This window comes from Microcebus murinus, chromosome 20 (genome assembly GCF_040939455.1).
Source record: "Microcebus murinus isolate Inina chromosome 20, M.murinus_Inina_mat1.0, whole genome shotgun sequence".
NCBI lineage: Eukaryota > Metazoa > Chordata > Mammalia > Primates > Cheirogaleidae > Microcebus > Microcebus murinus.
Genome location: NC_134123.1, coordinates 22,337,023 through 22,363,872, shown reverse-complemented (window position 1 = coordinate 22,363,872; position 26,850 = coordinate 22,337,023). Strand labels below are relative to the sequence as shown.

The window sequence follows — 26,850 nt, the reverse complement described above, 5'->3', positions numbered from 1 at the left end:
GAGGAAACTGGGTCTGAGGTTCTGGGACGCCAGCGCCACTGAGGCGGCCGGCCCAGCCGAGGTCACGGGGCTGCACTCCTCCTCCTTCCAGTCACTCAAGACAAAAATCAGGCAGTTACCCTCCACTCTATTTCCCTCCTGTCCCACACCTACCGTCAACATCTGAGGGCTGTCCGCAAAGTATCCAGCCGTTGTCAATATAAAGAGAAGGGTTACGTGGCTGGACACTTTGGGGACAGCCCTTGTACACACAAAGGATGAGCACGTGTAGTGAGCTGAACACTGTATTCCCCCCCAAAACTCATGTCCACCCAGAACCTCAGAAATGTGGTCTTACGTGCAAGTAAGAGGCTTTGAAACAATTCATATTAATAATTAAATTAAGATGAGCTCATACTCAACGAGGGTGGGCCTCAAACCCAGGACTGGTAGCCTCGGGAGAGGAGAGGACATGCAGAAATGCACACGAGGAAGGAGGCCGCACGAAGACAGAGGCAGAGACCAGGTTGTAGAGCTCTAAGCCACGGACAGCCATCGGTCATCGTAAGCCAGGAAGGGGCACGGACCCACTCAGGTGGAACTGGTCCTGCCAATGAATCCCCCACGGCATCTACCTCGCTCAGAGCAGAGTGGAACCCTCCAGGCGGCCCCTGGACGCCCTACAGGATCTGCTCCAGCCACACGGGCTCCGTGCTGCTCCCCAGACACTCGGGGAGATAAGGCCGCCAAAGGCAAGATTTTTTCCTTTATTGCCCCCGCAGTGGTGCCGCTGGCTCCTAGAACAGTGCCTGGCACACAGAGGCTCTCAAACCAAAGGCCGAGGGCAGCCTGAACAAAGCACCCATCCTGGGAGCTTTCGTCAAGCAAGCCAGACCAGGAGTGGGCCTCCCGGGGCGGGCCTGAGAGTCAGGCCAGCTGCATACATCAGGCATAAGGGAGCCAGTGTGGGTGCCTGACCAGGAGAAAAGGAGGAAGGAGAGGGAGCAGGGTTCCTTGACACTAGGGCTGGGTGCTTCTTCGTTGGAGGCTGGAGTGACTATCCTACGCATCGTGGGGTGTTCAGCAGCATCTCTGGCCTCCACGCACTGGATGCCTGCAGTTCCCCCCCACACACAAGGTGTGACAACCACAAATGTCTCCAGGCTGCCAACTTCCCCTGGGGAAGGGGGAGCAAAATGGTCCCCCATTAAGAACCACGGAAACGGAGTTTGAGTCCAGTGTCGGTGTACACACGGCGGTAACAGCACCTGCCTACGGGCCAAGCAGGTAACATACATGAGCAAAGCTGGCCAGGTAACAGGCAGTGCCAAGGTAAAAACTGGCAGGGTAACAGGGAATGAAGTGGGCCCTGGCCACCTAAAAGGTCCTTGTCCCTTCCAGGAGGGGCAGACACTGTTCAGTTCTAGCTAGCTTTTGCCCTGAAGACCCAAAATTGTCAAATCCCTAGGTTCTTGTCAAGAGAAGGCTTCAATCCTGATTTTTACGTGAAATATGTCAATTTTTAAAATATAGTATGTGCTGGTGGAAAAAAAAACAAAGAAACACCACATCTATAGGCTAGGTTTTTCCTACAGGCCATGACTGTAACCTGTGCACACACGCTTCCTGGAGGGGGAGAGAGGGAGAGAATGACAGCCATCAGACACCTGTGGACATCGTTCAGATGCGAGGGCCCTGGGGCCTGTGAGGGTGAGGATGGAAAAAGGGCTGAACCCCGGAAACTCTTCAGGTGAAATAAGATAGGCACATCAGAACGACTCCCCGGATTTCACTAAAACAGAAGACTCTGAGCCACAAGTGCCAAAGTAACAGCCACAGGCTTTGGAGAGTCTCTGTAGGATTGAAATGAATGCAGAAAGCCCCACACTCAGTTCTGGAAGGTGTATGAGCCCGTGTCTACATAATCTAAAGCCAGAAGCCTGTCCTGGACCATGCCTGGCCTCCACATCTGTACACTGGCCGGAAACCAGCCAGACCGCCAGGTGGACCTTCCTTCCCCCACCGTTTAGTCCACCCAGACCACCAGCCTGGGAACAGCAGGACCATAATCAACCTCCCCAGGGGTTGGGGCACTGTCACTGTTCCATGAGACAGCACGTCCTGCTGCCCCAAGCCAGCAGAGCCAATCACCCCTGGACTCCCCACCGTGACGCTCTAGAGCAGCTCTGCTTACCCAGATCAGAGACTCAGGAGCTGGAAGGACGCTTAAAGCATCCTTCAAGTTGGTCCCTTTGTTTAACAGAAAACCAGGGCTTTAGCAAAGGGTTAAAAGCGAGCACCTTGAGGACTGCTGGAATCAGAGCTCAGGTCCACGGCCCCAAATCCTTCATGTCATCTTGCCACCACACACACCAATCACCGAGCCTGAAGTACCCAAGAGAAAGGACACAGCAACAACACACACCACAGTACAGGTCCAAAGCCACGGTGTGCATGTCTCATCTACACTGGACTGCAGCAAAGAGCCAAGGAGCTCTCAGTCACTTCCATTTCCAGACATGCTTGCTGTTCCTGCCCATCTGTAAACTGGGCAGGAGGGCTTCCCCGAGAAAGAAGTTCTGCAAACACAGGACACGTATGTTATAACCAAACATCGCGCACATTCCGGGCCCATCACTAGACACGGTGCTAAACTATGCCCCACAGACAGTCTCCTCCAGCCCTGGGCAGCAGGCACCATCCATGAGAATGGGTCTGAGATCACCCAACTTTGACAGCACAAGCCTGATTCTCCCTCCACCCAATCTCCAAAGGAGGCTACAAACAAGCCCACGTGAGACGCACTAAAAGGGTGCCCGGGCCTGGGAATGCTGGGATAAAACTACACCGTGAGGGCATTTGGGGAGGCCAGAAGAGCCAATGGTGGCCTTGGGCTGGGACCCCCAAACCATCATGTGTTTGTCAGGTCCCTCCTTCCAGAAGCTGGTAACCCTGATTTGTGAGCTGATTATTCTAGAAGAATTCCGGGTCCGGAGGCATCTAAACAAAGTGGCCATGTGACACCTCCGTATATCAAGCAGACCCCGCTCCACGAGGAGTCACAGCGAGACCTGAGGGCTCGGATCTGCCTGATGCTAGCAGCTATGGGGGGGGGGGCATGAGTCCCCCAAAAGGTGGACACAGGAAGGCCCTGCACGACAGGTGCCAGGGAGGCTCTCCACTCCCAACACCGCAGCCTCCTGCCTGGACGCCCCTCAGGCCCCCGCCCACCTCCTGGAGAACAGCCACTCCTCAGCGCTCCCCCACCTGCCATTCCCTCATGTATCCATTTGAGGGAACTAACTTTTTTACGAAGGGAGGAGGAGAAAGTTCCCACACGCAGAACACTCACACCCCAGGGAGGAACACAGAGAGGGTCACTGAGCACTTGTCGCAAGAAGGAAGATGAGCATGAGAGCGACTGGGAGAAGAAAAGGTCTCCTCGGCCATAAAAGTTAAACGGCAACATCCCCCCACGACCACCCCACCAACCCAAGTCCTTCCGGACCAGGAGGCAGCCACCGGCCAGTGCAGGACGCACTCGGGCGGACCCCCGAGGTAGGAACCGGGGCCCGGGCCGGGGAGGGGAGCGCCATGGTGGTTTGCAGGAGCTCCACCTCTGGGAATGGATTTGATGTCAAGTGTCAGCAAGTAAATTGCTATTGGCTTCTCAATAAGCAGCAGTAGTGAGTTAAGTGTTTCCCCGTATTGTGCAGGCTCTCACGGACTCAATACGGCAGTATTGACAGCACAATCACACAGTAATCCAGGGTCCTCTAATGCCTACACTTCCTCAATGAAAATACACTTTCCACTTGGACATCAGCCCGTCAGCTTTGGGCTGGAATCTCTGGGCTTCCCCCTTCCCCCACCACCCTCGGCCCCGTGGAACTGGCATCTGGCCCCCGGACACCCCAGCCAGCATATTGTCAGGGCCCAAGCAAAAAGATAAAAACAGTCAGAGACCTACAGGAAAAGGCCTGCTCTCCCCATCTATAAATCACCGGTGGGAAGGAAAGAAAAGTGATCCAACTCTTTAAGGATAAAAATCTCAGCAGTCGCTGGAGAAAATTGATGTTCCTTTGCAGAGTGAAAGATGTTCGCCCTGGGAAGATGCATGCCTTCAAGTTTTCGGAGAGACAGAGAGACTCAAACTTCGCCCAGCGTGACACAGGACTGAGACTGACTTGCGCAACCTCCACAAAGGTCAACCAGTCATGCCAGATGCAACATTGCCCTGAGGAGATTCCCCCACGTCCTGGCAGTCTCGGCAGGGCCCACACAGTAGAGGGTCTGCTCATTTAATAGTAAGCGATTGGCACATGCAAGCTGTTTTCCAAAACCAACTCTCATCCATTTTCACCTGACTTACAGAGCACCCCAGAATAGGCAGGGGATGAGATTTTAATACAGAGATCAATGTAACAGAGGTAAAGGAGAAGTTAAGTGACCCACCAAAGGCCACGCAGCTTATTAGCAAGAGATTTGAGGCTTGGGGTCAGCAAACTTTTTCTAGAAAGAACCAGGTAAATATTGCAGGCCGTATCCTCTCCTTGCAAACCACTCAGCCACACAGCACCGCAGCACGCAGACAGCCATGGATAAAACACAAACGAACAAGCAGGGCTGTCTATCAGTATTTATGAACACAAACATGAATTTCACATATTTTCACATATCATGAAATATTATTCATCTTTTGACTCCCCCACCCACCCCCCCATCTAAAAATGTAAAAACCATCCTTGGCTAGCAGGCCACAGGAAGACTGGCACTAAGTTGGATCTGGCCTACAGGCCATGGTTTGCCAACCCCAGACCACCGGGAGACTTCTCAATATCTAGACCACCACAAGGCAAATTTTAACTTCCTAGTGCATTCAAAACTGCTTGACTATCAAACACCAAACATGAAACTCAGCCCCCAGGTATGTGACAACACTACAGCTGCAAACCCATGACACCCAGGCACAGCGTTAAGACTTGAGGGGAAATGGTGCCTTTTTATGGGAATTTCTGCACCAATTTTAAAGTAAAGAAACTTTCCATTAATACATGACACATGCCCCAGCTACGGCCAGCTTGCTATGCTAACTGCAGCAGACATGTGCAAAACCGGCACATGAAAAGTCCTCCTGAAACACGGTGTTGCAGGGAGTGACACCCTTCTCTCCTCCCCACCTACCCCCCAACCCCTAGCACCAAGAAGGAAATTTTTGTCTGTGTTCCATAACAAGAAATCTGGCCAGAAAGGGGTTAATGCCCTTCCAGGCTGGGATCTGATAAATGGCTGTGCAGAAAGCAGGTTCCCTCACTTTGAGATATGATGTCACTAACCTTTATTGATCCACTATCCGAGAACTTTGCTTATCTCTCTCCGGTGATATACTGCCCCTCCTGTGCTCAACTAGTGTTTAATACACTGCCGGGCGCCTCGTGCTCCCCATCGCTCAGCGCCCGGAGCGAGGCCGCCACGGGGGGCAATATTTTACAGCCAGGCCTTGCCAGCAGACACCTCCCTGCGTGGGGGAAGTGAGCACCCACCTCCAGCCTCCTCCGGGGGCTGCCAGATCTCAGACGCACCTTGACAGTGAGTCCGGGGGCACTGGGATGGGACATGCGCCCTTCCCCAGGCCCTTTTGCTCTCCTTGATTATTATTATTTTTTCTAAGCAGAACTCCAGGTCCCAAGTTTCCACCTTCTTCTTTTTTTTTTTTCCTACCATGCAAAGGCAACCGTCAGCCAACCCTGTTCATGGGGGAACACATAGGCACCTGGGAGTCAGACCTCCAATTTAGAGAAATGAGCTTCCTGTTTTGCCCTTGCCACGGCCTCAAGACCTCAGTCCACCCGAAGGTGGAAAACGAGATCCATCAAGGTGCCGGACAGTCATTCATTCGAGAAGAGTCACACCAGGAACAAAGCCAGAGAACATACCCAGGTGTGGCCAGGCAGGCTCAGATTCCAAAAGATAACAGGGTTCCACGCCCCCCGGGCAACATGATGCAGGAGCCGCCACACACTGGGCTGGGCGTGGGTCCCTCCCTCCTCCCAACCCACGGGCACAGCCTCCGCCACACCCGAGGGCGGGGAGAGCCAGCGAGTGCCAACTCAAGACCAGAACTCCATCCCTGCTAACTTCAAAGGCCTCAGGAGGACTCTCAAGCTTAGCCGAGACCCCCGCTGTGTCCCCCGCAGGAGAGGACCCCAGCTGTGTGTCCCCTCCAGGTGACAGTGGACAAGGCTGTGTTCCTCCCGGTCCCTCCGTGGGAACAGGGGCAGTGGGACATCCAGGGAAAAGTCAAGCAAGGCCCTTCCACCGCCCCAGGGCACCCAGAATTTGCCTAATTGAACATTAACAAGTTGCTACAATAAAGTTCCTCTGTTGTGAGTGAGAAACCTTTTCGGCAACAACAACAGAAGTCTTGTTACAAACTGCTCTCAAAGCCAGGCTTCAGCCTCGACAGGTGTGAACAAGATTTAAACACCTCCTACAATACAATGCAATCCAAACAAAGGGGAAAGTCAATCCCAACCTCCTGGGGTTTCTCCTTGTCTAACATCTTCTTCACTCACTCAGCCCAGGGGAGCCAACTTGGAGCAGTGGAGAGGCTGCCTTCAGGCCCAGCTGCAGAGGGGACCTCAGCAAGCCCCAAGCAGGCTCTCCTTCCAGCCTTGGTGGCAGGGCCATCTTGGCCACCCCTGGCACAACTCTGCAAGGCCTCACACCTGCTCCTGGGCCTCCCCAACAGCGCCGGCTGATGGACCCCACTGGTGAGCTTCCTATGTCCCCTGACCCATGCTCACCACTGACCACTCCCCCTGGCGAGGTAAATAGAGGAAGAAGAAGGGGAAGACTGGAAACACGCTCGGCCACTGGGTCCAGGCTGCTCTTTCTATTACAGGGTACACAGGCCCCTCCTAGCGCCTCCTTCCTTGGAATCCCGGAGAAGGGCCGTGACTCTAGGACTGGATTTTTCATTTAAAAAAAAAAAAATTCTCTGAGTGACACCAAAGGTAGAAACACCAGAGAAGTGTGTGTTGGACAAGGGAAGGAATTATCCCTCCCATTGATTTTTCGCTCTGGAGTATTAGAGAGAACACAGCATTTATCTGGAGATTTCTTCCCAAAGCCAACCACATAAACGGGACTTGAAAGGAGCTTATTGGACAAACGATTTGCTCACGCGGCCATCGCCGAAAGCGGGAATCCCGGTAGGGAGGCTCGGTGCGCCCCGCTATTCCTGTGCGGACACCTTTAGGTAGTTGTTGTTACTGCTCAACTTCAAACCGGTGACAGGGAGGCCAGACAGGGGACACCATGGGCAAAAGTGACCCTGGACAAAGAATTAAGTCTTCCTCCCTCGCTCCTCTGCTCCAATGAGAAGGATGCAAAGTAAAAACAAAACAACACCTCCCCCCCCAGAAAGCAGCATGCACACTGCCAATCCCTCCTAATTCTTGGTATTCCTCTTCTGTCATCTTCTTTTCCACAAACTCTTAGGCATGTTTTATTTAAGTGATAAACACCAACCACCAAGCTTTTAATCCAAACTCCTATTCTTTCCCAGTGCAAGAGAAAGGCTGTCCACAATTTTTTTTTTTTTAAGTGAAAGACACTCATAAAATATGCCAGGGTAACTCCCAGGACCCAGAACTCCTCTCAACTTCCTCTACCTCCAAACTTGGAGCCCATCCAGGGGTAAGAGTGGCCTACAGACTTGCTATAAAATGGATGTGACCACCACAGTGGAATTTGTGTTCCAGAAATTTTTACACTAATGAACCTTGTAGCATGAAAACCAGATCCCATGCAAGGAACGAAGCCGGCTCATTTTTCCTCCACGCTCCCCCGCCCCAAACCTTTTGCCCTCTTAGATAGGCAAAGCCAAGTGCCCCCCAACCCTGTGGAAGGGGAGCAGCCCACCTCACAACCATAGCAAAAAGGTTCAGAGGCTCAAGTCTCCTCTTTCCAGGTAGCTGGGAGGATGTAATTGGTGAGGCAGGAGATTAGAAATATCGGCAGCCTCTAAGTAAGACTTTAATTTACTGGCAGATCAATAGAGCCGGGGTTATATTGGCAAAGTGTCTACAGCTCTATTGACTCACGCAATGCCTCTTATCAATTTATCAGAAATCTGGAAGTCAGAAGATATTGTTTGAAGGGAAAAGAGAAAAAAAAAAAAAGAAGAAGAAACAGCAAGCGTGAGGTGAGAGAGCCAGAGCAGTTAGAAACTGGGGTCCCCAATGACGAACTTCGGGCGAAGAGTTTTACACCAATGTGTCTCCTACAGAGGATGCCGATATGGTAATTCTCAGAGCGAACCCCCCTTCTTAGACGCCCCACTTAGCCTCTCCTTTCTCCTTTCTCCTTCTCCTCTTCCATTTTCTGTAAACCTTGTATTCTGGGGAGAGGGAGAATCCTACCAAAGCAAAAGCTGGGTTTTTTGTTTGTTTGGTTTTTTAGCAAGAAGCAATTCCTTCCTTTGGGTCAAACGATACTTGTCTAAGTTGCAGGCAGTCCATACGCCTGCCTCTCTCCTCCTCCCCTCTCTCTTTTTTTTTTTTTGCAGGGAGGGGCAAGGGGGTGGCTTTCTACTCCCTCTCCCCCCTCCCTCAAGCCAGAATCCTTAGTCTTAGCCTGCTTTTCACCAACCCATAAAAAGTTTTTTTTTTTAAGTAAAAGGGATATTTATCCCAGCATCCTAAAGCTCCCAAGAGTTCACAAGGATCTATCAGACTCACAATGGTCCTTGGTCTCAACAAGCTTAAAGAAAACAGACTCAAGTTCTATCAATCATCACACGAGGATAGGCGAGAGTTTTCACAAATAATTAATCTTCATCTGAAAAGGTTTTGAAATATCCCAGGTAGCCGACAAAAAAAGTCAAGGGGAAAAGCAAACATTAACACTTCACCAAACCTAACCGTTCGGGCCAAGGCAGGAAGGACGGGGGAAGACAAGAAGTTCCGAGTATTTCTATCCAGTAACTCTAGGGGGCAGGTCAGGGAAGAAACAGAGGATGTGGAGTGTTCCAGTTATCGGAGGCCGAAGGGAAAAGCGATTTTCCTTGGTTTGGGAGCAACCACAACCTGCTTTTGACGATCCATTTTGGTCCCTGCCTCATACAACAAATTTCTGCTTAATTGCTGTTTTGCATTTCGTTGAGACATCGAGTAAACAGTACTTAAGTGTTTCCAGACAAAAACAATAACTCACTAATGACTAAGGCACTGCTAATTAAAATACCCCTGTGATGGCGTGACTGGACTCAGAGCCACGACAGCACACACAGAACTGCCCGGGCCTTGAACGCGAGGCCCAGATCGCAAGCGTGCGGGGCGGGGACCTTCCTCTTCCTCTGCAGGTCACCATGGCCCTGGCTGCAAAGAGGGAGCCTCTTGCAGGACGTGGAGGGCAGGGGTGCAGGGCAGAATGGGGCGGGGGCGTGAGGCTGCTGGGACTTCACAGGGAATGCAGTGCCCTAACTGCACGTTCTAGAACCTTCTTGAAAGTGGCCTGGTGTTGCCCTCAAGACTTTATGAGCTCCTAAAATCCCCTAAAGACAAAAAAAGGTATCCTATTGTAGTGGAGAGAAAACAAGAAAATGCAGTAAGGTGGCCAAATAGATGCTTCTCACAGGGACAAGGGCCCCACAGTGTGAGTTCCTAATTACTCTTAAAAAAAGAAGAAAGATTCAAAAGAACGAAACAAAGGTGCACCCTCTACCACCTGACCAGTGCTAAAGGACGACTTTAACCCAGTAATCAGACTTTACAAGTGCATATGACAAAGTAATAGGAACCCAGAAAAACCTCTCTTCCTTCCCAAACAGGAGATCAAAATAACCAGGCTTCCCCTGAACAGAAGCTTTGCTCTTCTACGCTCTTAAACTTTTAGTTCTACAGATGGGGGCCTTCCAACATCACTTTTTAAAGCTCTGCATTTAAAAAAGAAAAGAAAGAAAGAAAGAAAGGAAAAGAAGACAAGGGAGGCATCCTGAGTCCCCAAGCTTGCAATGGACTTTCTCTTCCGCCTCCGGGCAGGTTAAAGACCTGCTAGTTACCAAGGGAGGGGGTGGAGGAAAGTCATTGAAACCGCAGGGGCCTAATACCCATTTGTATTCACACTCAGACCCTTTAAGGATATAAAATCGGAGAGGTTGAACTGTTTACATTCACCTAATGCTCAAGTAAACAAATCAGAGCCTGAGTGGAGGGGTTTCTGGGCAGGGCTGCGGCCAGACCCCCCTCGGGGCAGGGCGGCAGGGGCAGGACCGGGAAGGAGAAAGGTGGATGCAGTCACTTCTCAGCAGGGGAAGTGGAGGCCTGGCTGTCTTTCCCAGCCTGCCCCAGCGTCTCCCCAAGCCAGAGCCCTCCTTGACCCCAGGGGCCCATCTCGATTTCTGCCCATGATGCCCCTGGCTCAGGCCAGCAGGAGGACACAGGGAAGGGCCCCAAAGTGCATCCTAAACCACAAGCCCAAGAGAGGGGAGCAGCACCCCCAGGCCAGAGAGCCAGCACCTCTGCGGAGAGGGGACCTCAGCTGCAAGACACCACCTTGCCCCTGCCACCAGGGTCCCCTGGAGCCTTGCCGGCCATCCGCACAACCCACAGTGGCCTCCGAGAGGAAGATCGGAAGAGGAAAGGCCTGGCCTTGCCCAGCACATGTAGGGAAAGGGGTTAAATGCCCAGTGTGGGAGGAAGCAGCTTTCCCCTCCCTGCAGGAGCCTCCAAGGGCTGGTCCTCAACAACTATTGTCACTGGAGAACTGCATCCTACAAAAGCCCCCAGCATCATCCCAACGCAAGTGAGCTAGGAGCCTTCCATGTCCCAGCACAAGGCCTGATGTATCCCTCTAAAATGAGAACAGTTTCAACTTGACTGGGGGAAAAGGAGGGGGGTGTGGGAGTCCTGGCACTCCTTTTAAATGCAGATTTGAACTTTTCACCCGGGGTCAGACAGCTGCGATGCTCCGTCCCCAGCAGAGGCCAGCGCTGGGGCCCGTTCCACCTCACACTTTCATAGTGTTTTTTTTTTTTTTCCTGCCTGCCCAGGAGGCCAGCCTGTTAGAGGAATTCGATACCTCCCTCCCTACAAACCCAAATCTACACCCACTTCTCAGCTTACCTGGGGCACAAATCCTACTGGCAGCCTAGAGGAGACCCTCAAATCCGTGGAGACTGGCCAGGTGCAGGCTAAGGAAAACTGTCATCGCATGCACTGACTAAGGAATGCTGAGATCAATGGTGAGAAGACACACCGGGCCCAAGCTGCCGCTCTTCCGTAGGAAGCATTTTACAGTGGCTCTTTCTGCTAGAAGCCAGTGGAAGGTTCTACTTGCTGTTTTACTAAGAACTATAATGCGAGCAAGGTTTAAATCATCTAGCTTTGAGAAGAAAGTCACTTCCTGGATGAACAGGAGAAAAACAGTAACAACTGAAAAAAAAAAAAAAGCAAAACTTGTAGGCTGCCACTGCTGGTATTCTGCCTCTGGAAAAGCTTTCAGAGTTGGGTGGACACCTCTCCCTCCCACCTGCACGCCAGGAAGCAGATTATAAAACGTTGGCACCCCAGCATCCCATCTCTGCCTCCTAACCATCCCATAGTATGTCAAGGGGCCATGCATATTTGACCAAAGATGCTGCATGCAGACCCAGCTTGTACCCCTGAAATGGAAGCAGCTGGTCACAGGGGTGATGGGTGACTCAGTCCCATCTACCGGATGTCTCAGGACAGCCCAGGGCAGTGTCCTTTTATTACAGACCTGCACCACCATTAGGTGGCCGCCAGCTCCGTGTGGCTACTGAGCCTATGACATGTGGCTAAGTCCGGATGGAGATGCACTGTAAGTATTAAAATATACACAGGATTTCAAAGACCTGATACAAAAAAAAAGGGGGGAGGGAATGTTACATGTTAAAATGATAACATTTCAGATATGCTGGGCTAAACAAAATATATTAAAATTCATTCTACCTGTTCCTCTTTAATTTTTTTAAAGTGGCTATTAGAAGACTTTTAAATGACCTATGTGGCTTGTACCGTATTTCTATTGGGTGACCCCGTTCTTCAAGCTCTACCTGTCTTTCAACTTGAGATTCAGGTAGAATCAATGTTTTTGGCTATGACGGAGACAGATTTTTTTTCCTGTCTATCCTGATTGTCTCCCTAAAGCTACAATGTACTGACTGCAGAGTGAGACTTCCAATTGGGCTGAATAACCCCTAGTACCCAAATAGCCCACCACCAAATTGCAAGCATAAATTAGGGAAAGAGGTAGGGTCAGATGCACATCCATCCGGAAGCTGCACAAGCTCAGCAGAGTGGTGCCCCTCTTCCAGAACTTTATCAATTGCTTCTGATACTCAAGGTGTGCTTTAAATAACAACAACAATACAGTTTATTGCAGTTTAGTATGAGGATTGCCCACCAGGCTTGTCTCCAAATCCAGACTGATTTCTCACTATCAGAGTTATCCCTTCCAACTGCCCTTCCATAAAACACTCCCAGCAGGAGCCTGGTGTACAGACACCCCCACACACACCCCAATACACACGGCACACAGGCTGCAAGCGGGAAGGGAAGGGGGAGGAAGGCACAGACGACACAGATGTGGCCCCTTTCCTATTAGAAAGTGCCTATTCTGCCACCGGGGATCACAAGGCCAGTCTCATTTCTCTATGTAAATGAACTTTTTAGCCACCTCCTCAAAGAAGAAAAGCTGCACAGATGCGGAAGGCCCATCCTGGGGCACACAATTACAGCCATTTGCATTCCTCTAGCCGCAGGATTAGCACAGGAATGTGCTCCGCAGCTTTGTGGGGGGAAAGGAGTTTAGGAAGAAAGGAATTGGGGGGGGGGTGAATTTCTCCCTGCTCCATCCATCCAAAGCTCTATGATACACTTCCACTTCTGTGAGAGTCAGAAAGTGGAAATAACTCCAGCTTAGGCTTTCTGGGGTGGGGGAGGGAGCAGGTTGGGGTGGAGGGAGGAGGAAAAGGAGGGGGAGGGGAGTGGCAGAGGGAGGGAGGAAGGGGACTGCGTGCGTATTAGGGGGACGCCCCTCCTGGAGCTTTGATCCCCTGGTCGGTCGCTAGGAGAAACCAACTTTTCTCCTTGGGTTAATCAAAACCAAATTACTCAGGAATGTGGCAGGACAGGTCTGAGCTTCCAGGTCCCTTTGTCTTTGAGGATTTAAAATGAAAAAATAAATTTTGTAAAGCAGATGGCAGTGGGCATAGGGAATAGGTAAAGAGTGTGAAGGAACCTAGACCACATCTCCCATCCTCCCCCCCCCAAAAAAAACAACCCTGCAAACTTCCTACTTTAATCTATTGCAATCTATCAACAAAGCAGTTATTTTTGTAGGTGAAAGTCCAAAAATCAAAGAACTTTCTATCTCATCCTTATTGCTGCCCAAGTAAAGACCCTCCAAAACTAGCCCTTGTCAAAATACAAATAAGAAACGATGCAAGATTTAAGCAACACCCAAATGCCACAACCTGATTATGAAAAGCAAAGTCCACACTCAGGAACATACTTTTTCCAATGAACAAGGCTTGAGAGTATTTTTCATTGTAAAATTCTTCCTTGGGAATACGGGTGGGAGCAGGGTAGAGAGAACATCCCGTGGCTACTGAAACACATGGATGAAATTCCACAGTGATAAAATTTTGGATCTCTTTAAATGATAAGAAAGGCAGCTCATAGGGAATGGCTCAGGGCAGGGATGAGAGATCCCACTGGGTGACATAAGATACCTCTGCTCACCCGCTGTCCACCAAAAGCTAGGAACCCACCACCAGACCTGTTTGGTTCACTAGGAAAGTGTGCTGGGTGTGCTGGCCAGCCGGCCACAGTTTCAGTAAGTCAAGAGGCAACAGGAAAAGGCTGACCTCAGAGATGAAAGAAACCTGGGGCTTGGAGCTATATTAAGGCCTCCACACCTCCTCCCCAGCTCACAGCTCTGGCAGGCTCTGGGCTTCTTGGGCCCCGCAAGCCAGGCTCCTGGAAACTCTAGAACGCAACTCCTCAGTCTCTGTTATCACTGGGAACAGTAAGAAGTGACATATCCTCAAACAGCCAGTAGCAGAAATATGAGCAGCTCTTTGTGTATTGTAAAATGCTGCCATGCTTCACTGCAAAACCTGATGGACCCCCATTCCGCACCCCCTCCCCAAAAGAAAAGATAAAATAAACAAACAGAGCACCACCAGTTAAGCTACAGAGCCTGGATTCAAAAGATAAAGTGAGGCCAACACACAGCCGTGACTGCCCCGCTTGCCATAAATTGTAACTGGCCCCAGGCACACGGTTATCTGGGAGGTTGCACTAAAGTAACTTTTAAAATACTCTTCATCTTATCTTTAAACCCAGTCAAACACACACGCACGCACGCGCGCGCGCACACACACACACACACACACACACACACACACCACCCGTGTTAGATCTCGGCCATTAGTATTCCATGTAGACTCTCCAAAACAAGGTCATCCCAGTAGGCCTGTCCCCTATTTCCGGTCACAGCTGTGGACTTTCACCCCCTTGTCCAACAAAAGGGACCTTGTACACAAAATTAACCAGAAACCTTTAGTCTGCGCGGTGTGAGGGGCACAGTGAGCCCTCAGAGTATTCACCCTCCTCCCAGGCCAGGCCCAGGGTGGCGCCCAGGGGCCTCCTCCATGCAGGCTGGGGGAGCTTCCCCAGAGATTAGAGGCCGGCTCCTTGGGCCTCTGCTGCATGGAAGCGGCTGTGCAGCTAAGGCCCTACCTTCCTGGGAAAGAAAAACACCAAGTCCCCCCTCCTTTTTTTAAAAAAAGAGAAGAAAAAACTTTCTCCCTCGGTAACTGTAGAAAATGACTTCACAGCCGGAAAGGACCAGCGTGACGTCACCTAGGGCCCAGCGGTCCAATATGGCAGCCACAGCCCACACGTGCACCCCTCCCCCCAGTGCACTGCGGGGTGTGGCCAGGCCCTGGTGCTGAAATGGTAACGTCTTGGCGCTATCACAGGTTGTCGGAATACACACTTCAAACTTAAGTCCACCTGTCTCTTTTTCCTTTTCACGACTGTGACTAGTAGAAAATGTACCATTACACGTGGGGCTTGCATTCTGTTTCTATGGGACAAGCACTGTGCAGATGGCAAAAATGTCACCACTTCAAATGCTAGCCCCGCCACCACGCTCTAGAAGGAAAGATCCTTTTTATAAACGCTAAAAAGACCACCAAAACATTAAGCAAATAGCAACATCTGATCTCAGGTCAAGTCGCAAGCTCTGAGGCTGCTCAACTGGCACGTGGAGACTCCCACAATGCAGCCAGCGTGTCCTACCTGGAGGAGGGGCTGGGAATCTGCCGTCTTGCTATCCAGGAAAAACACGTGCAACCTCCATCCCAGTGGTTCTCAACTGGGGATGATTTCACCTTCCTATGAGACCATGGTTCCTACAGACATTTTTAGGGGGAGAGTGTGCTGCTGGTGTCTACTGGGGACATGCCAGGGACACTGAACATCCTAATAACGCACAAGACGGCCCACTCCCCCAACAAAGAAGTAACCCCAAATGTCAGCAGTGCCAACACACAACCAGGAATCGACTAGGTCTGAGGTCCACTCAAACACACTTTTAATACCCAATTTCTGGGGACAGGGGCTGGCGGGGACATCCTTTTGCAAAATGGCTTCTCTGCAGGCTCAGAACTGGTCCTAAGTTTCACTGGCATAAAAACAACGTGGGAAAACATGAATTGATGACAAGAGCTGAAAAACTATTATCACTTTCTCGCCAGACTGCAGACTGAGTGTCAAGGGTTGCTATGTCCCGGCAGCTCTGATTTTCAAGCTAGTAGGTAAAAATGGGGTTTGAACCTCAGAATCATACAAGCCAGCTCCCCTGCAGGCAACAGATTGCCTCTCACGGAGGGTCACTGGCGTGCCCAGTTCGCCACGCCTGACCGCACAGCGAGGCCTGGGTTCCTGCGACAGGCAGTAGAACAGCAAAGCTGTGACCAGGCCTGCAGGTACAGAGAGGGGCCAGGGCAACAGGCAGAGGCGGCAAAGCCTGGAAGAGCAATGCTGAATGAGAACAGCCCGGCCAGGCTGGGAGGCAGTGCAGGGGGGTTAGGGGGAGGCGCATGATAATTAACTCTGCAAGTTGATAGTATTTGCATATAAATGCCTCCACAAATCACTACAAACAAGCTAGGACAAGTCAGGCCTATTAGCATATACAAGCCAGCCCGGGAAGGCCCCTCTAGGTGGGTCATTGAGTGGGCTGCTCACTTAGAGGGCTGCCTGCCAGCTTGGGGAGGGGCATGGAGGGAGGGCTGGGAAGGACGGGACACACTGTATCTATTTCAGACCCTTTCACTCTGGAACATGGTCGCAGCATGTCAAAGGGAATTGCCTTTATTTCTAGCCCATTAGGGAAGAGCAGAAGAAATGCTGGACCTTTTAGTTTATTTCTTCCAGGGTGGTAGGAAAGGAAAGGTAGCAGAGGCTGTCAACAGGAACAGAAGAAACAAAAAGCAGATATGGATGGGAACGGACATTCATGGACAGGCTACTACTCTATGTGCTAAGTCCTGGCATGGCCTATTTTCTAGTTCATTTCATACCTACTACAAATGTAAGATACCTGTTACACCCATTGCACAGATGAAAGAAGTGAGGCTCAGAGAGGTTAAATGATGGGTCCAAAGTCACACAGCCTGGGCCGGAGGACAGCTGGGCCCTGCCCAAGAAGGCCTCAGCAGAGAGGAGTGAGGCCTACAGGTGAAGGGCAGAGGCCACCTTTCCAAACACCGGGCTCTTTTGATTCACCTCTGCTTCTCCCCAATCTGAGTGTGAACAACAGAGCCCCCTTTGCAAGGGATGATTCACAAGGGGTGCTCTGACCCTGAACTGGGCCCGGCCCAGTTATATTTTGTAATTATTTCACAGCTTCAACCCATGAGGAAGCCCACACCTCCCTCCAGTTAGACACGTGAGAGGCGTTAGCAGGCTTTCTTCTGTCACCCAGTTTCTCCTCTGGACAATTCTCAAGAATTTCCCCAAAAAGGGCAGAATAAATTGACCGCCCTGTCCCAAAAGGCATAGAGGTTCTCTGCTTTGCCCAAAGATACCTCTGCTTCATACCTGTTGATGGAGAAACCACTTTCAACTTCCTCTTTGCAGAAGGCATGCAGGGATTTGGGATGGGGTGCTCCAATTTTCCCTTCTGCCATTCTTTACCTGGAACTACATTTTAAAGGTGGGTAAAATACTATCTTACGAAAAAGTAAGTGACACAGGCCCAGGTAACGCATCGTCATGTAGTCGGGTACACGGATTCAAAGTCCTCATCAACGTCCGTCCCCCTGCAATATAAATCGAATCAAGTGACACCATTCGAGAACCCGGCAGCGCAGAGATGGCATTCAAAAGCAGTCACTTCTAGAAGTGACGCCAACCTCTTAACACACACGTTGACATCCATGGGCTACTTCTAATGTGTCCAAAAGTTGACCTGACGCTTTAACAAGGATGCAGATATTCCACAGAGAAATAACGGGGCCATTACAAGGAAAGCAGAAAGCCACTCCCACAACCAGCCAAATGTACATTAAGAACCAAGGCCCCGAGCCAAAGAGCATTTTAGGAAGCGGGGCTGGAAACGGTGGAAGACGCTTGCATTGTTTCTTGAGCGGTTAAGAAAAATTGTTTAAAAAGGAAAAGTTGCTGAGAAGGAGAAAAAAGGCACACATGTGTTCCTTAGCTTATTTCCAGGAGGACAAAGACAGCAGGTGGATAGAAGCTGTCCAAAATAGGCCACTCTGAGACCATGAGTTTGAGGAGCAAATAAGTTCATGTCTACGCATACGTACTTTTTATAGACTTATATAGGAGTTTAAGGGCTTTTTAGACACTGAAGGGAGACTTCCATATATGAACAGGCACTTATATGACGGGGGGGGGGGGGCTGCAGGGCTGAAATCAAATAACAAATTAAGCCCCTTGGTCTTTTCTGCACTCAGCTAATCTGTCTCATGCCTCTCCGCTAAGGAGATTCAAATGAGCAGCCAGCCAGCCAACCGCCTGTGAACCGGAATTTGAATACTAAAATGCAGAGCCTATGACAGAGACGGGCACAAGGGACACTGTATCCCAAACCCAGCTCTCAACCATAGACTCAGGAGAATTCTTCTCCAGCCACATTCCAGGACGCAGTCCAGAACAACCAAAAAACAAGCATAACTGTTCTTCTACCTCCTCCTTCCCCGAAAGACCCCTAAGTAATTCAACTCTCCTTACTCACTAAGAAGCCTACTCATTGTCCCCTCCCAGAATGCGAGTTTCCATCATGCTTAACCAACCAAATGGCCCCCAAATACCCAGCCCTACTCATTAACACCCGCCCCCAATACACAAAGAGTAGGGGTCTGAGCAGTCACTATCTCCTGCCCCCAAGAAGCATGGAGGAAGGGCTCTCGCTCCCGGACCAAAAATTGGTGGCCAAAATCACTTTCGGGACAGTGCTTGAAACCAGCAGCAGGTGAAAATCCCACTGTCTGTTTATAAAGTCCAGTGAGGTTGTTTTTCCCGGCTCCAGCCCAAGTCTCCCTATAGGGGACTGAAGATGCCTCATAGATTCCTAACTGGTGCCCCAAAAGACCCACTTAAAATTAAATTCAATTTAAGAAAGCCTTCAAGGCCATGAGGTGACCCTCTTCTCCCCAGGAACCAAGGAAAACAGGAGGGGAGGGGAGCCCAGCCCATCTTCTCAAGGAGTGAATGATTTTGCAAAAGGGTTTCAGTCCCAAACCAGCAGCAGCCAGAGGGTAGCACATGTCTCCCCTGCCTGGAAGCCTTAGACCTGCCTCTAGGGAGGGAAGAAGATGGAAAAATCTTAGAGGCAGACATATGTTAACACCAAAGTTCAAAGAAGGAGCAGCTGAACCACCTAAGACTTCCCCAAGACAGAAACGGCCAGCTAAGGCCTTCTGGAAAGGTACACATCAAAACCCCTATGCATTAATCCTCATGGTGACACAACTGCTATAGTGACCCTAGTGTACAGGGGGAAGGGCTCGCCCAAAAGGCAGATGAAGTCCCAGCATTTTGCTAAGAGGCCTCATCTGCGGTTAAGACTAACTAAAGTCTTGCTCTGAAATGGAGCCAAATTTGCCAGCTCAAAAACTTTCTATGTCTCCCCATTTGCATGTGTGTCCTTAGTCTTGCAAAAGCAAGAAACTCTAGGAATGAAGGGTGAAACAAAGGCACAAACATCAAAGTAAAAAAAAAAAAAAATCACCTTTAAATGCCAGAAAGAAGCCAGGGTACCATCTTTGGGCAAAGAACTCTCTAGAAACACACACCTGTCACTGCTAGACCACTGCCTCGTCCTCCACAGTCCCGGCTCCTGACCCAAAGAATGAAAACCAGAAAAAACATTCCAGTTGTTTGCCTGCTTCTGAAGCTTTAGCACAATGCTGCTGTCAATCGGCACTAAGCCTTGCTTTGCCCCCTGCCCCAGTGTCGGTCCAAGTAGGAGTCATTTACCATATTAGCCCCCCCTGCCCCGAAAAGCCTTCTAACATCTGATTGTGACTTCCCACATGTTCAAAGAGATCAATCTGGCAGCCAACTTGAAATCATACAGAAAAGAAATCTGACAGTTGTTGATTTTGTAGTTTCTCCTCCTTAATCTGCATTTTGAAAGTGGCTTGCCAAAGAGCCAAGATTTCTGCCTGGGTCTCTCCCTCGGGGCAGTTTGACGCAACCTTAGCTTCTGTGTGCTTGTTTCTCAATTTGACTGGCCTAAGGACACAGGACACTGTGCTTAGGACAGAACAGGCACCCTTTAAGGCTTAACTGAGACTAGCTCCCACAAAGGAATTCCCTTGCCTGGATTCTATTAAAACTGGGTTCCCATTCCCCTGACCGCAGTTTTTAACTCAGGCAGAGGATGGTGATTCTGAGCTGTGCTGTGATTTCTAATAATAACCATTACAACCAAATTCTCATACCAGAGCCCTTGGATACCCCCATGAAGTTCACTGTAATGGAATCTGCCTTCCTGTTGTGTTTTTACAGTAACGCCCCCATCCTGGTTAATTACACCAGCCTTGGGAACCAGAAGAGGCCAACAGGCCCAAACACTGCAGAAGGAGGCCAGGCTAACAGCAAGCAACCATTTTAATAACAAATGAAAGTATAAACCACAGCACATACTGTACTTCTTGAGGTTACTAATGTTCATGGTCAGGTGCATTATCCCCGTAGCACTGGCAAGTGTGAGGCCGAGCTTGCTCAAGTTTCTTCAGGCCAGAATCACTGCTGTCTCTCTGCTAGTTAAAGCGAAATCCTTTTCAGTTCAGAAGCAAGCTTGGTACTCTTAAAAGGTGGGTTTCAGAAAGATACCCTGCTTTCTTTCCCTTCAAGTCACTGGAACAATTCTCTACACTTTTATAAAATGTTGCTTAGTCACTTAAATATTTACTTTTTAAAATGAAACTGTTACAATTCTGCAATAAAAATAATTTCCTAGGTAGGAGTCTGCTTTGGGCCCTCAAGTGTTTCCAGGTTCTCACACTGATACTTTGGAAGCCAAAAAGCCCCAACCTCTAAAATATATACTAAAAAGGAACAACAGTATACAATGACAACAAGGACACATTCCCAGTGACCAGAACTAAAGGAACTAAGCCAGATCACCCAGAGCGACAGATAATATTTTCCTAGCAGTCTGTGATCACAGATTTATTCTAATGAACTAACTACCTTTGGGTCACCCAAGGTGAGCCAGGCCAGTCCTGGGAGTGTCTAGTAGTCATCATTTCAAGTCATAATGATGAAAACTGAAATCGTGCTTACTTTAGCTCCTTGCCACTGGGCAGTCCAATTGGCACTGAGTTGACACAGCAGTTAGATCCAACCCCATAGCAGCAAGAAGGCAGGCCCTTCGCTGTCCTGTTGGGAGAGCCAAACAGAGACCTGCGGAGAGCACCGTTTTATTTGGGCCCTTTCCACCCTTAGCATTCATTTGTGCAAATAAAGGACAGAAGGAAAGAAACCAAAATTAAAATTTCAGGTGGCTGGGGAGGCAGCATGGATTTTTTTAATTCTGAAATAGTTTGCAAGTGTTTCTCAATAGCTCCCTGTCAATCAAAACTGTTTTCAGGAGAAATGGAAAATACTAGCTTCCAGCCCATAGAAAGTGCAGCCATTTCAAAAAAAAAAAAAAAAGAGTTGGGAAAGGGAAGTGACCCATGTCATAAAGACAGAAGGTCTCCAAGTCACTTAATTCCTTGTGATTCCAAAAGGACTGTTTTTAAAGTGTAAAAGTGCTTGCTTCTGCATCTGCCCCATGATGTTAAATAACACTTTGTGTAATTAAATAAAAGAGCCAAGTGTGACCCCGGCCCATTCTGCAAGGCACTTTACATGCTTTCTGAAAACTATGCTGGAAACTCAATGCAGACAATCTCCTTAGTCCTGTAATTTAGGAAGGGGAGAGGAAAAGTTTCTCTTGGCCTTCATAGCTACACACCCTCTGAAAGGGAGCCTTCAGGGTCTCTGTGAAATAAATGAACACAAATACAGGTGTGCAAACATCTAGGCAGGTACTTCTCCCCCCAGATCCCATTCTTGAAACCTTTAAATTATTAAGAACCAAAGGTCTCCAGACTTCCCTCACACCTCACTGTTCCCTAATTGTTTTTCATGTTTGGGTAACAGGATAGATTCAGAATCTCAGGCCGCTGCCAGTGGCTGTTCTGATAACGAGGAACAGACCCATGTCCCTCGCCACAGCCTTTCTCGGTCAGGTTACCTTGGAAGGTGTATGTTTTCCTACCCACGGCAGCACCCGCCACAGCCCAGCCCAGCCCAGCCTACTGGAACTCGTGATTTTTAGGGTTTCCCTTGAAACCTCTCCAGAAACCACAGCCATTAAAAGAACATGAAGGGTTGACACCTCCTGAATTTAGGAATGAGGGGACTCCAGGGGCCAACTCTAGAAACTCGCACCTGCTGCTTGATGGCAAAGAAACGAGAAGTTTCCGTGGCTAGGGTGAGCTTTAAATTATACTCCATTTATTTAGTGACTTGTCTCCAAGAATCTCAAAGCATGGAATGAAATAAGATGACGTGTAACTTTCTCACTATCTACCTTCAAGGCTTAAGTTTATCTTGTTGAGCTCTGATGCGTTCCTCCAAGCAGGCCCCAGCCTGAAGGAGAGACCTTCCCTGTGTGCCCAGGTGGGGCCACTTCTCCTCTCCGGTGTTATCTGTCAGTGGCGTTTACTGAGTCTTCCAGGCCTATTAAATGACACAGAGGGTGGGGGCAGGGATGGCCCTCCCGGATTCACCTGCTCACAGGATTCATTTAAACCACTTTAACACACTGTGCACCACTGTGCCAGGCGATTCTCTCTTAGAATACACCACGCAGGAGCTGTGGTCTCTGCCCTGGAGGCATTTTCCTAACATAGCACAGGTTATGTCCAAAGCAGTAAAGACCATTTTCCAGAAAGTTCATTTCCCTCCATGCCCTGCAATGATTACTTTTCGGGTTTTTTTTTCCCCTCTGCTACTGACCTAACTTGGGGAGTCCTCCTCCTTTAACAGGGTAAATATCTTAGCTCTCCCCTTCACACACCCCCAAAGAAATGAATGCAGCAGCTCTGGGTTTTTCAGAGTGCGAACAAACTACAATTAGAGGGTGGACGAGATGCTCTCCAAAGGTGCCCTCCAGCTGAAAAACTCTGATTCTCCCTTTAATTACTCCACCATAAGAGCATTCTTCGCATTGTTTCCAACTGACCAGCAACTTCTCTGGGGCTGAAAAGGGTGCACTTTCAGGGGAAGGAACCCAAACTTCTAAATGACACCAGTACCGCAAGTATTCAGCAGGCAGGAACTGATCCAAACGCAGACTACGGAGAGGAGAGAGGGAGGGGGTGAAAGAGGGAAGGGAAGGAGAAGGAGGAAGGACTTTACTGTGTGCCCAGCAGAATTTAGGCGCTCTCACCCCAGGTAGGTTGCAACTGGAGTCTAGTAGTTCAAGTGCATCCAGCCTGCCCTTCCCCCACATGCCCCAAGAGAATGGGAAGTTCAGCCAGGACTGGCAGCACCTGCCCGCAGCTCCAGGCCGGCAGCGCGGGCCGGCGGGGAGGGAGGCTGCACTCACCTGGCACACAAAGCCGCCGCGCACCTCCGGAGGGAGGCGGCACTCGCAGGTCCGGGGGCCGCGCCGCTGCCGGGCGCCACAAAGGGAAATTCCAGCGGCACCGGAGCCCCGAACTTACCCACCCCGGGCGGCATTCTCCCCACCTCCCGCTGCCCCTGGGACTCCGGGGTGGCTGTGGGCAGGAGCAGGGGGGCCGGAGGCAGGGGAGGGGGGCTCATGGTGGCGGCGAGGCTGGCGGCTGGCCCGTCCCCGGGAGGGAGGTCCCCGGGGCGCGGCGGGGATTCACCCACGGGGCGCGGCGCTCGCGTCCCCAGCCGGCCTGCCCGCCGCCGCCTCCTCCTCCTCCTCCTCCTCCTCCTCCTCCTTCTCCTCCTCCTCCTCCTCCTCGCCGCCGCCCGCCCGAATCGCTTTATGTAAATGAAGCTCAACTCGCAGTTTGCAGCGGCGTGCACCGCCCGGGAAGGGGGGCGGGCGGGGCGGGGGGCCTTCGGGGATCCACATTACACGGCAACAAAGCGGAAGGTTAATTTGAAACTCACAGCCCTGCCGCTCGGCTCCCCGGGCAAAGCCTGACATCTACAGTCGCGCCGGGCGCAGGCCGGGCTGCTCGGCGGCGCGGCGCCCGCCCGCGGGGGGCCGGGGGCGCCCGGGGACACCCGGGGGCGCGCGGCCGCGCTCGCTCCGGGCACGGGCCTGGGCCAGGCCGGGCCGCCGGGGGACAGGAGCCCTCGCCGCTCGGCCTGCGCCGCCCGGGAACCGGCCCGCGGGAACAAAGCCCCGGCCCTCCCAGAGGCACTGACCCCTCGCTCATCAAAGGTCAGGGGCCGGCCTAGAAGCGGGCGAGAAGAAAGGGACGCGCCCTCCAGCCACAAAAAAGGAGCCTGGGGCCTCCGGACCAGAGCCATCGCTCTCTGGGCCCCGTCCACGTCACAGCCAGGCCACTCCAGCATGGGGACATGAGCCAATGTGGACAGGAATTTATGTGAAACACACACACCCATCCTATTAACTGCTTTACAGAGCACTTCTGTTTTTCAGTTGCAGAAACTTATGAAAACATTCCCTGCTCTCCAGCGAGACTTTAAGGACAGTTTTTGAGACAAGAGAAAAGAGAGATCACTAGAAAGACAGGAAGAAAAGGAGTGAGAAGAAAAGGAGCCGCAGTTTGGGATTAAACCTGCAATCTCTCTCTCCAACTAAAGGCTGCCTTATAAAGCCACCTCGTTTCAGAGACAGCAAAGATCATGCCCTTCACAGGGACATCCTACCGCCGGGGTCAGGCTTAACGCGGCCGCCCCAGTTGGTCAAAGCAATTGCTGGGCACTTTTATATCTCCCCGAGTTCACCTTTTCCATTCTGCTATGCAAAGGCAACGGCCACAGAAATCTCACCGGAAGTCCCCTGTCCTCCCTTGTCACAATCCACCCCCCCCCCTGTCTGTATTTACTCCGCTTCCCTCAGCACAGAAAGGCACCTGCTTTTAGCCTGGCTGAAAACCACCCACCCAGGCTGGCCTTACAGCCTGGAGAGTCTTTTCCGACTGCACAATAATGAACCATGCAAGTGTTAGAAATATAATAAGCTCACGAGGCGAGGAGCAGTATGTATGGAATTGTATTAGCATTAAGCACACACTAACCCGGGAGAAAGAGGGATGCTTAGCTGCTGAAATCCATTCATGTCCTCATGCAGAAGGCATTTCTGCACAATATAATTTGGGTTCAAATTAATGTAAATAGCCAACTGGTGGGTACAGACAAGCCCTCTCTGCACTTTCAGTCCAGAAAAGAGACTCCAGGAGGGAGGGGAAAAAAAATTCTGCTGGGGCTCTGGGAGAAAAGACTGCCTCTAGGGAATCATGTCCGATTAGGGACAAAGGAGGGCACAAGCCAAATTCAGTCACACGTGAGAGCAGCCCGGGAGGCGGGGTGGGGGGAGCGGGAGAGCCAACAAGGAAAGTGCAGGATGATTCTGTAAACCAGGGTTTGGTCACTGCAGAACTGCTTCCCAGCCCGTCTGACTACGGGGCCCCAGAACAGGTGGTGTTTTCAAAACACACTCTTATTTATGTTAGCCACAGAAGTTGAGAACACCTTAAAGAAAAGCAATTAATAATTTAATTGAAAAAGTGACCATGAATAATACATGAAGATGATGATGTTAGCAATAACGCAAGCAACGTGGCCCCTCGAGGCAGAGATGCCCCTGGAAATCCCTTTGGGGAAATGAAGATTCCTTACCTGGAAGCAACCCCACAGCCTGTTGGCGGATGAATGAGAGACAACAAGAAAATGTGTATACTGTTCAGAAAATCTAATTCTGCTGTTTTGTCTCAACTTTCATTAACGGGGATGGGGGGCAATCTTGTCATCTGGTGACATCATGAACCTGCTGCTGGGGCCACAAAGACCTTCGATAAAATAAAATCTACAAAACCCAAAGAACGAGCTGTAAAGTCATCTGGAAGGGTGCAGAGGGGCTGAGCAGAAGGCCCTGAGGGGGTCGGCCCTGCTACCAACAATGTCCCCAAATGGGAGACACTGCCACCCACCTCCCGAACCTCAGAGGCCTTTTGAGCAGAACTGAGAGTGACCCTGGGTGTCTTTTCTTTATCTTAATCCAGCACCAGCTACACACATAGTGAGGCCTAGTCAAGCCTGCCTTTGTTCCAGGCAAAAATGTAACAGGTAAGCCACAGGCAGGCAAGTAATCCACAGCTCCTGCACACTATGAATATAAAGGACTGCACAGAAGTTGGGGGGTGACCTCGAACTGAAACTTATTTTCATCATTAACAAAAACAATACCTCTTCAGAGGGAACGTGCGACTTGTGCACTTACATATGGAATCAACAGTTCCTCTGGAACATACATCGCAAATTCCATCCTCCGGCTCTGCGAGGCCCGGCTCTGGCTCTTCGGAGAGCAGCTGCCTGATGTTAAACCCACGGCCTACCCAACAGTGACAGCCTGACATTCTCATCGCTCCATCCTGAACACTGTTGACAAATAAACCCTCTCTCAGGAAAGGCAATTCTTCCCTTGCAGGGCTCCATACCCAGTCTCCGTCTCATCTGGAAAGCGTAATTGGCAACAGCCAAAAGGATAAATATTTAAAAATAAATCAGGGAACGCTAACCCCTTCCCTACTCCTCCCCTTGCCCACTCTCCAAGCCAGAGGCCTGCCCCCTAACGCTTAGCTGGCTGGTAAATTACAACACTCCCACCCAGCCATGCTTGCTTGTCTCTCTCCATACTCAGACACACACACACACACACACACACTCTCTCTCTCTCTCTCTCTCTCTCTCTCTCTCTAATGCTGTGTCCTTTCACTTTAGCAAAGGTAAATATGATCTCTGAGCTGAGATACAGTGGATGTCAGCATTCTGACTTCTAGCGAAACCTGGGCTCTCTCTTCACAGCACAACTTGGTTTAGGGGATTTGCGTCCTCTTCCAGATTCCTCCATTTTTTATTAAATTATACATACACATTGATTTTAAAACTAGTGCTTAAATAACCTGGAGGCTTTCTCAAGGAAAAATCCAGAAGACGACAAAAAAAAAAGTTCCTGAAATAAACAAGGAAACATTTGGAGCTGGCTTTCACCCCATGGCCTGAGTTCACCCCATCATTTCAAGGCAGATATATTTAGGGGCCTGGGACCCACTGGGTGGCCAGGCCCTCTTGG

General features: G+C 50.5%; 1 protein-coding gene across 2 annotated transcripts in view; it reads right to left on the bottom strand.

Moving 5' to 3' along the window:
- Window positions 1-26,850, bottom strand: part of ZFHX3 (zinc finger homeobox 3) — a 246,264-nt gene that overhangs the window by 212,112 nt on the left and 7,302 nt on the right. The window contains exon 1 of one of the 2 annotated variants that reach the window (XM_012742367.3): window positions 23,158-23,455. The exons of the other annotated variant lie outside the window; for it this stretch is intronic. The gene's annotated coding sequence lies outside the window, so the exon portion shown is untranslated. Of the gene's footprint in view, window positions 1-23,157; window positions 23,456-26,850 lie in introns of those variants that run through there. 2 annotated transcript variants of the gene reach the window in all.